This window comes from Ceratosolen solmsi, unplaced genomic scaffold (assembly GCF_000503995.2).
Source record: "Ceratosolen solmsi marchali unplaced genomic scaffold, CerSol_1.0 scaffold23, whole genome shotgun sequence".
Taxonomy (NCBI): Eukaryota; Metazoa; Arthropoda; class Insecta; order Hymenoptera; family Agaonidae; genus Ceratosolen; species Ceratosolen solmsi.
Window position 1 is genome coordinate 746233 of NW_011948430.1, and position 11430 is coordinate 757662.

At 40.2% G+C, this 11430-nt stretch overlaps 1 protein-coding gene across 1 annotated transcript in view; it reads left to right on the top strand.

The window, feature by feature from the left end:
- Positions 1-2293: 2293 nt before the first annotated feature.
- Positions 2294-11430, top strand: part of LOC105363934 (dual specificity tyrosine-phosphorylation-regulated kinase 2) — a 153856-nt gene continuing 144719 nt past the window's right edge. Inside the window, 1 exon segment of the mRNA XM_011501747.1 lies at positions 2294-2881. The gene's annotated coding sequence lies outside the window, so the exon portion shown is untranslated.

Below are 11430 nucleotides of genomic sequence, written 5' to 3' on the forward strand. Positions count from 1 at the left end.
CTAATCGTGTTATCATTAGTTCATTAATGTATCGTTGGTGCTTTAACTTTATTTCATTTATTAAATTACTTTTTTTTTTTGTGAGTACTATTTATAACTTTAATTCCTATAAAGTGCAAATTTGTCACAATTATTATAATAAAAATTGAGCGAGTCAAATGTATTAATTGACAAATAAATATAGCGTATATGTTTTATATTCAATAGCACGTAAGGGGTACGGTAATTTAGAACGCGTAATTAATAATTATTTCCATATCCTTAGTTAAATAAAATTACTTCGCGTAAAAGCGATTAAAAAATGAAAACACTTATTTAATTGTAAAAAATATATTGTATATGTTTTTCATTAATTTTTTAGGTAAGGGGAATGGAATTTAAATTGTATTTGTTACTGCGAGTATTGAAATAACAAAAATATTTACGCGTAGAAAAAATTTTAGTAATTAAACATTGGCATTGCACATTAAAATGAGTAATAAAATTATAGATAATCTGTAAAAGTTTCTATAATAATTAAAAGCTATTACATTCAAGACTTTACAGATCATATTTTATGTTTGTGGGCATAAATTTGTATTTAAGTTTCATATATTTAGACGGATAGAAATATTGCCCATGCAACCAGATATAATAGTTATGATTTTGAAAATAAAATGAAGTTATTAATTCTTAAAATAGGTTATGTAAATAGATGATAGAAATATCGAGTGAAAATATGTGCGTACGCGTACGATAAAATGCCGGCACTTTAAATAACAATTCTATTAATCGAAATATGCATAAAATTTGAAGGAATACATTTGGAAGTATTGTAAATAAACATTAAGAAGATAAGTCGTCGGCTATTTCCCATAATCGTTTATTATTTCAAATACTATTATTATTCCTATTAGTGTTAGTTTCAAAAGAAAAATAAAGAAGACAAATATGGTTGCAGTTCTTAAGAGACAGTTCTCGTAAAATAATCCCCTAAAGTATCGTTTTAAAAAACTTTACCATTTTATTTAATTTGATGGACTTGACACAAATGATTTATTATCAATTGACGCCGACTGGTTACGCAAAGAATATGCTATTATAGCCGAGTTAATTTATAAACTTAAGTATTACTTAAGAATGTTAATAAATTAAAAACGTTTTCACTTTAAGCTCGCATTATTTTCCTCGTACGAAAGTATGTTTAACAAATTATCGGTATTGCTCATAGGATTACTTCGTATACTATAAGATACTTTTGCCTTTAATGGACATTGTAGCGATGAAGGATGACCACTGCTAGTCTACACGTCTATAAAATAGATTCTTATTTATCTTCCATGGTATCTTAAAATTTTGAAGGTGAAAAATGTCTGCGAGTCGGGACGTGACTTAGGTCGGGTGCATTTAAACGAGCCGATGGCTACATAATGTCATTGGACACCAAGCAGGAAAATAATTAATTAATTAATTAATTAATTAATTAAAAATGAAAAAGCCTATAATAATTTAGAATGTGGGCATATAGTATGGGGTGCGTATACGGTGTAATGATTTGTTAGGGCCCCGTTGGCAGTCGGGGAGTCGCGGGAGTCAGGGCGTCGGGAGCCGCGGTAGTGTCGGGAATAGTCGCGATTCGTTCGCCTTCGGGGCTAAGCAACAGAGCAAGCAGCGCTCCTTCGCCTCCTCCGTCCGAAGCGTGGACCACTGACCTCAGCAGCACGGATACGGACTCGGCCATCCGCGCACCGGATAACGGATGCCTCGGAGCTACTGCACGCTACATTATTACCTTCATTTCTCTCTGTTATCCCAATTTCTTTTTCTAGCTCTCTTTTGCGCCTCCCTTCCTCCTGCCCGCCCGCCCGCCGCTTCGTCACACCTATCCCATTGGCGCGCGTTCTCCGATACAAAAAAGCGCAGCAGAGTTTAATTCCCAGCTTCCTCTCGGCGGTACCGGGGGTACGTGCAGAGGGCAGCGGCAGGTAGTCATTAACGCGCGCGATCGCGCGCAATGCAAATATCGCGCCGCCTCGCTTTATAAAGCCCGGGGGAGAACCCGTGCCGGGTCGCGAGCGAGGGGCCTACCGAGGACCCGGTGCACCGGCCCGTCCACGGGCTCGGTAACAGCGGCGCTCGTTCGGTGGCGCCGCGCTCCGGTGGCTCCCGGGCGGTGGGGGCGATGGAACGCGTCGGTGCGCGCGCACCCGCTTTGTCCGATGGTCGTGTCGGGCTCGGTGGGGGCGGGGTTGCCGCGAGCGGCGGGCGCGGTGAAGGGGGAGGGTCGGGCTGCCCGGCCGCAGTGCACGAGGCAACGCCACGGCGCGCCAGCAACGGCAACCCGCCAGGGGTCCACCGGAGAGGGAGAGAGAGAAAGAGCCGCGGACGATGGCCATGGCGGTGCGGCCGATTGCATCCTCGGTTCAGTCGGGCGCTGAACCCGCGCTCCGTTCGGTCGCCTACCAGTTTCTCCGCGTTCGCGCACCGAGTCGCGCGCGCGTGCCCTGGCCATCGATCGGCATCCCCGTCCCTGCCCCACCTCCCTCTGTCCTCGTCCTCGTCCTCGTCCTGGTTCTCGTTCTCGTTCTCGTTGCCGCTGCCGCTCGCACGGATACCGGAGTCGTACGTGCGCCCGGCTTACGGAGGAGATCGGCGCCGAGAGACCGCGCGTCCAGCCTCCGACCGCCATCACCGCCCTTTGCAGTACGGATACGAAAAGGAGGTGCCCGGGGAGAGTGAGCCCCAAACGAATCTGCGAGAAAGTGCACGAGGAGAGGGATCGGGAAAGCAGACTCTTCGCGGCAGGACAGCGAAGGAGAAGGCGTCGTTGGGGTGGATTGCAGCCGCTCGGCACGAGTCCTTACGCTCCGCGACGAGAGTCGACGAGCCGAACTCCTGTATGGTGAGTACCAGCGCGTAGTAGTCGGAACAGGAATGGCCAGTCGATTTAGATATTGACCGGCGAGTGGTCCTCGGCCAATGCTCGGATCAATTAGAGTCCGTGGCGAATCGACGGCGCAAATCGCCGATGGTGTCTTTGGGCCCAGCAAGATGCCCGGCCTCCCCTCGTAATACAATATCGGCGATTTTCCGCTGTAACCGAGGAACCGAGAGATCGGCTCACCGAGGCCCGTATGTTGTCCCCCTGTGTCATGCGCCCGGATTTCCGCGAGCTCGCGAACGAGACAGCTCCTGTAGTGTGCCGTTTTGGTAGTTTCAAGCCGAGGTTACGAGGTCGCTACTGCTCCTCCTCGCCTCGGGAGTTTTGGAGTTGGGGTTCCGCACCCCGGCGAGCCAAACTCAACGCTCAGCATGTCTCTAAGGCCGATCGATAGCTTATTAACTACTAATCAAGGTGGATCCCTTGTGCGCAATAATTTTTCATCTATTTTTTCTTATTTATTTTTTGCTTTTTCTTTAGTACGTTTAGTGTCAGTGGCCGAAACTGTATTATCACATATGGAAGTTGGGATTTATAATAAGCATTATTATTTAACAAAGCCATCCCCATTTTCCACATCAAAGATTAAATTAATTCCCGTTTTCAACTTTTTATCGTTTTAAATTCAACTATTTAAATCGAGAAAATTCATGCCGTTTGAAAGAAAATGATTTTGTGCCTTTTTCGGTATCTATACCGATATCTTTGAAGAAGATTTGAGAAACTTATATATAAAAGCAGATAAATGGAAGTAGAAACTGTTTGCGATAATCCCTAATGCCGATGCAGGTTTAGAAAGTAAGAGACAACTTTTCAAACTCAAGCGAAGCGATCTTGATCGACATTTTTCTCGTTTAATATCAAGCAACAAAGACTCAAATGTGCAAGGCAATTTTCCACAGTCTCTATCGCGTGAAAATGCTGTTGGCAATAAGCAAAAACTCCTTTAAATATCCAAGAAGGCAATGAAACCGTTTCGTAGAGAGGAAGGAGGATGGGATCCTGATTTTCTTTTTAACTATCAACAATCAACTATTATTTGTACTTTAATATTTGATTGTTGATAGAGAGAGAGAGAGAGAGAGAGAGAGAGAGAGAGAGAGAGAGAGAATGTAGGATCAATTTTATCGTGGAATATAAGAAAATCGATAATCGGAAAATTGCGTAAATGCTAGTATGAATGTACGAGAAGACAGTAGCAATTGGAGTAGGAGGAGCGCGCCGACATAATTATTTATCGTAGCGGCGCAACTCGCATGTGTACAAGTAAAAGAACGAAGTTTCTTAATGGCTAATGAATTCGGCAGCTTTTCTGCCCAAGCTTTGTTTATCGTATTAATTAATAACTTTACGATATCCGCGATGGAAGAAGTGTGAAAGGCTAGTTGCTCTGCTCTGTAATTTAACCCAACTATAAGAAACAAAATTATTAACAAAGCCACAGCTGTTAGTCAGCTTTTGCCCTGATCGCGAGCTATTGGCATAAGCTTCCCATGCACCAGAGTTTAATGAGTGTGGAATTCTAGTTGGACGATCAAAAAAAGCCCATCCAACACGTGGCGATTAAAAGAGACCCTTTTTCGCAATCAAATAGGTGGCGTAGCCGAAGCTCGCAGTCGCACTCGCACTCGCGGGAACAACCTGATACCGGATTCCCGGTAAAGCTTCCAGGTGATTAGATTCTCATCGAGGAATGACAGGGCTCCTGATGAAAGCCTGGCGGTCCCTCAACCACTGACCGTGCCTTTCGATAAAGAGGAATTGCTTGTTGCGTATTATTAACGGCCTTTAATGGCGTAATGTTGTTCGATCGGGCCGATGCTTTATTAAATTGTCCGGCGTGAATAAACCAGACGCGAACGCTTAACGCATTGGCTTTGTTTATGAGTACGTTTGCTTAGCTGTGCCAGCAAATCGATTAATTAACATGTTTTAATCGCGCTAGAGTTACGGCAAGAGTGAAATACCTTGCCACCGGGACACCTTTAATCGCCCTCAATTTTTCACAAATTAAAGGACAATTAAATTGTTCGGCTAAGAGATTTGCCGATCCGTGCTATTTAAGGCTTATAGCATTTTCTAGTCTGATAAATAATCTTGTCATGCATCTCATTGCACTAGTGTGCATTAGCAAATTATTGTTTTTACTCAAATACATTGTCGATTATTAACTTTTTGTTTAATAAGAATTTTAAATAATAAAAAAATATTTATATAATGCTAATTGTGTAATAGGAGGGAATATGATTGGTAATATTGATAGATATTTTTATTTCACTATTTTAAACTTAAGTAAGAAAAATCATTGATAAGAAAAATCGTAAAGCGTTAATTTTTAATTTTATAATTAACTTAAATGTTATCATCTTTTAAATTTCATGCGCTTTAAGTCAGCAATCAAAATCTATAATCAACCATCTTGCTATTCCGATTGAGTGGAAATTTAAAGGCAAAGAATTTGTACAAGCGATCTCTGAAATAAAAAATATTCTAAAGTCAACAGTAAAATTTCGAAATCAACGTGCTTACAAAGACATAACGGGTTATAGAACACAATTACGTGGCTATATATCAAGACGATTTAATCTTTGCTATGGTATCGTTATACACAGCGCTTTAATTAAAACGTAACTAACTACTTAACTTTCTTGTTACGCTGTGCCATAGAATTTATTATGTTTTAATTTTCTATTATTCGATCAATAAGATTTGAGATTTTTTACGGTAACAAAGATCATTATAAATACTGAAAAACTGCATTCCTAATAAAAAGGAAGGATGGATTGCCTATGTTAATATGAATAAATTTATTATTAATATTATAATCTAAAGCTAATGTAATGTAAAGTAATTGTCAGATGGGCCAGAATGAACTTTGTCTACTATATAATATATCATTCTAGTCTGTCTGTATACTTATAACTTTGCATTAGATGCTTGTTAATTTATATTACAAATGCATTCAAATAACATATATTTGATAATTAAAGAGAATATATAGTTTAGAAATTTGATAATGAACAGGCACGGAATTTCTATTACTACAAATACAATACATTACGTCATTATTAACTATTAATTATTACATCGCGATACATTATTAATTATTACGTCAATGGTATAAATTATCACTGAATTCATCGCCAACTAAATAAAACTCATTTCTAATAAAAATAGTCGATTACTTAAATAGATATCGTGTTTGTGTGTGTGTGTTAAATTTTTACTAGAAGCTTTTTTAAGAATTGATTTTGAGTTCAAGGCTAATGATATTAGTAGCGATTATCTCGTGAACTATAACATTTATCCGATTGGCGGCTGAAGGGGCAACTCAAAGACCTCTATCGTATTAGAATATTTGTAAACTTGTTGATCATTAACAAACATGTGCAATTGAATGACTGGGTTACATGAGTAATCACGCAGATTTATGAAAACTAATAATCTTCGACACATGTTCCCATGTATGTTGTTGCATCATTAATTTATATAACGATAATAATTGAGGCATTACAAAATTTCGCTGCTGATTAATATCCAACATTTGTTTTTGGATAATTATAAAATATTGACTGCTAATTATAGGCTAAACAATAAAATAAAATAAAATAAAATAGAATAGAATAGAATAGAATAGAATAGAATAGAATAGAATAGAATAGAATAAAATTAAATTAAATTAAATTAAATTAAACAAAAAATTTAATAAATATACAAATAGCTCATACTATTGTGAATTCCATCAAATATAACAATATTATTATTATTGGAAAGCTATTGGAGTGTATATTTTATGTACGTTACAATAAGGATTCTTAGTATATGTTATTTTCGATTGCAGAACTACTTTTTTTTTTATCTGGATCAGACATAGTTTTTCCTTCAGTCTGCATGATACACTTTGCGTGATTATAAATAAATGTAGACCTTCCCTTCATCAAGAGGCTATTACAGTATTCCATTAAAAAAATTATATTTTTTAAAAATAAATAAGATGAACATTTCATTTTTAAAGAGCCATCTTTTACTAAAAATAACAAAATCGTTAAAGAAATTTCGATTCATAAAGTATACGGATGCTGTAATAATTATAGTTTTGCGAGAATGTATATACACGCAGCCTCGCGTGCTGTTTTCTTGCATTCCAATATTTTCGTCATAATATACTTCGATGCGGTGCAGAAACGTTTAATAATTTAATAATATGGACGGGTATTTCTAAATAAAAAATGCATTTATTGTATCGTATTTCGATGCAAAATTTCCCTTGGCTCAATACTCCAAAAGATAAGAACTGCATGCACTTTTACATCATTTAACAAAGATAATAATTATCGAACTGATGAGCAAAATTTATGTAGTTAAAATTGTAACCGACCTTATTGTAATCATCGTCCTGCTAATATTGTAATCTGTCCTTGTAATTTTTAATTTACGCTACCGCTTTTCTTTCTATACAATACGAATTATAATTCTAATATATTTTAATATCGCAAAATATTTTATCCACGCTTACTACAAATCCGTTTCATTAATTAATAAATAATATATCTCTTGAGAATTGTTATTCAATTTTTAATATTTCTTAAACAGCCTCGATGAACAGGATTTTCGATTCGTAGTCTTTAATATTTAAGAATCTACACTTTAATTAGTTATAACGATCGTTCCTTGTTAATTCCATCATCAGTCGCATTATATTTCGAATACATAAATGTGATGAGATGAGATGCTTTATTCAAATTAGTAATGTCATAGGTTAAACTATTAGTTTTGTAGATAAAGTGATTTCATTAGCGAAAGCAATGTCGCAATGGGTGTGGGCGTACGAGCAACGAAGATATTTGCAAAACCGAAGGAGTACAAAGTACCCATACACGAATGAACAATCCGATGACTTATTCCCTCGGACACGAATTATATTACGTGTATGGTAGTCACGCGTGACGCGTGCCCGTTACGCAACTACTTGCACTTTCGAGTATAGACCTTCTTTTGCTTGAGAAGCGCCTCGCAAGCTTATTCCAGTGCGGCGCGATCCGAAACCGAGAGATAGATTGAGACAGAGAGATTGAGAGAGCAGAGAGAGCAGAGAGCAGAGAGAGAGCAGAGAACAGAAAGAGACAAAGAGACAGAGAGAGAGCAGAGAGAGAGAGAGAGAGCAGAGAGCAGAGACAGAGAGAGAGAGAGAGAGAGAGAGAGAGAGAGAAAGAGAGAGAGTAGTAGCAGCAGCAGCAGCAGCAGTAGCAGCAGCAGCAGCAGCAGCAGCAATTATTATTTATTAGTGGCCCAGTGCATCTGAGAGCAGCCGCGTATCTTTGCGGTGACATATTTTGGGCTTCAGCTAGATCTACTTTCTCGTCCAAATCAACCGCTAAAACGCACACATTAATAGCCCCTCTGCATTGCCCATAGCCCCTCATAGGAGTGACCGTTACGCTATAAGATATTCTAATGCCTGGAGTGTGCGATCCCTTTGGCGGCAACTTGGATGGTCCTCGGTTTTCGTTATGCGCACGAGGCATCAAAGCCCGTGTTTATAGTTTATGACGGCAGATACGAGCTTTGTCAAGCTCATTTGCAGTATTTTTTCAGTAGGCAAGCGGTAGCATTACGTTTACGCCGTTAAGTTTGCCCTTCGAGCTCGTAAAGTCGAGAGAAGACTGCTGGAATCCTAAGGAGAGGAGATTTTAAAAGACGAGATTTACTCGTGTTCTCTTGTTGTCCAACAGCTTTTCTCGCTGCGATCAATCCTGTTCTTTTCGACCGGCAACGAAGTGCTTTCCATCAATGCACTCTCTTCGCTGACGTAAACAGCTGTGTGTACAGACATAGTTGCTCGGCAACAAAAGACTATCGTTACTCGTTTGCTCCAAGGTGGGCGCTCCGGGAGAGCAGAGGCCACGCTTCCGCGTATAATTCCTATTAGAAATCAAATTGCACTCGCACTCCTTATCACGTCCCTTATCTCGATTCATTGCTTGGTCCATATTTTAGGAAACGAATGCTTATACCGCTTTACGTGCTCCGATTAAGCGCCTCTCGATAAATCGCTTGATAAATGAGTCGCGAGCGCCATTTGTAAAATCAAAAAGGCGTAAGTGTTAATAATCGTAAAGCTTTCCAGTCTCCTTTGCCCTTCAGTTTTCACACGTCAAGCAGATAAAAATGATCGCTTACTCGCGGGAGTATTTCCACGGATTTTCTCAAAGGCTTGCTCTCGCAACGGGAAGAAAAAAAAGTAACCGACTAATCCGCTTCTGCCTGTCGGAGCAATTGAAAGTTTCGTAGAGAGAAGAAGCTCTGGGAAAAAAATAAAAAATTGCTTGGAAATGTTGGCTGGTAAGCTTTAAAACGCACGTCGAGTCTTTATCTTTCCTGATACTCGCGATAAGTTTTCAGAGTCGCACGAGTTCTTGTTACGCTGTTAGGAGAGGAGAGAAAAGAGCATCGGAGGGGCTTCTTTCTCCTTTTGAAAGGAGGCGGCAGCGCCTCTTTCCATGTATGCACGTAGATTCGCGCGAAGAGTCATACGGAGGCCAGGACTCGTTACGCCGGAGTCCATGGCGGGTAGTCGAAGGGCTTTTTTCCGAGGGCACGCATGCGGTGTTAAACGAAGATAGCCATCGGGGCGAGAGACCCGAAGCGGCGACGGCGGCAGCGGCGGCTGCGGCGGCGGCAGCGGCGGCTGCGGCGGCAGCAGCGCCGGCAACGGCAGCGGGTATCCGTGTGCACAGGCTGGTGGCCGCGAGCGAGCGAACGAACTGGCTGGCAAGTAGTCGCACTGTGTAAAAATAGTGAGCAGGGACAGAGAGAGAGAGAGAGAGAGAGAGAGAGAGAGAGAGAAGAGAGCGTGCATCCTTTCTCCAAGCGAGTGAGTAGCTCGAGCCAAGTATGTAAGTGGTCTTCGCGTATCGCAAGGCGAGCTTGACCAGCTGTGCGCGCAGCCTCAATAATATACTCTTTTCCTCCAGATGTACACCAAAGCGTCGAAAAGCGAAACCACGTTGACGACGGCAATGACGATGACAACGTCAGAACGATGGCCGTACCACGGCGGCTCGCGCTCGTTGAATTGCAAACATAATGCCTCGATTCCCCTTTTATAATAAGCTCCCTGACACATAATTTATTTATTACGCGACGTCGGGTTCATTTTGCCCGCAATTCTGGTACAATCTAATTCCACGGCTTTCGCACCCTCTTTCCGCCTATGGCGCTGCTGTACTCGGAGGAAGTTACGAATTTATGGAGATATGGCCGTTCTAGATTTTATAACGAGCAAAATTACTCTCTATATAGATGGACTAAATGACAAGTAGTGAGGCATGAGCTCGAATGCTTGATGTTGCGCTTTTTTTCTCTTTAATTCTTGCACGGACAAATACTAATGAGTCAGATGTATAAGACAGCGACTAAGGTCCATATTTAATATTTGGCATTTGAATAATTATATCACTCGTCGTTTTCCAAATGTATATACAAGCACAGCGAGATGCGTTACGTAAAACGTTAATTAGTTTTCGTATTGGCATGCAATGCTGCTATTATTACTTAAAAGCTATTTTCATATTTGACATAAATAATTGCATTTGTAAAGTAGTGTATTATGTGATAAGAGTAGCCATAAGAGAGGTAAATAAGCCACGTAAGAGGTGAAAAAGTCCGATCAAATTATAGAATAATATATATATATATGGAAAGCACTTGTAATCGTAAGTGGTTTGAAAGGAAAGTGCGAGAAGGAGACAAAGCAAGCGTATACATAAGAACTTTTTTAAGTTTCACTTTGTCATTATCAGTTGGTATAACTTATTAAATGCGCAAATTTTCATATGGACTTCAATGCGCTCTCGAGTGACGATTTACAAACGTGAGCTTTATTTGGTTGTCTTAAAATAAGATAAATGAAATTTATGCGAGAAGACGAGGAATAAAGGAAATATGGGATCACTGGGTCAGAGACCTATTTCTCAGCTATATTTAACTATGTTCTCGGTCATCATCGGTATACTGTAATGCCACTTCATACGCACTGCCTCTTGGTTGGACTATATAATGAGCTCTCGAAATGGCTGCATTTCTGATAGAAAGGAGTGATTGGTTTATATATATATATATATATATATATATATATATATATATATATATATATATGTTCTCGCTTCCGTGGATATATTAAAGAATCGAGAAATTCTTCGGACACTCTTGGCTCGTTCGGCTCACCTTCGACTTGTGACTTTAGCATTATAAGACGAGTGCCGAAGTGTTGCAGTAAAGCGAATTTCGTTCCGGTAGTATAGACGCGACGCGAGAGAGTCGAAGAAAATTATGCAACAGCTGCGGAGGTCGTGAACGCCCGAGTAAAATCAGCTCTCTCGTACTCTTTTTACCTTCGATAAGTATATGTGCTTTGAACACGTATACGCATAGACACACGCGTGTCTACTACGTGTCCATACCCATATGAATGTAAACCCGTTGTGGAGAGTAAATTTTTCTCTCCTTCA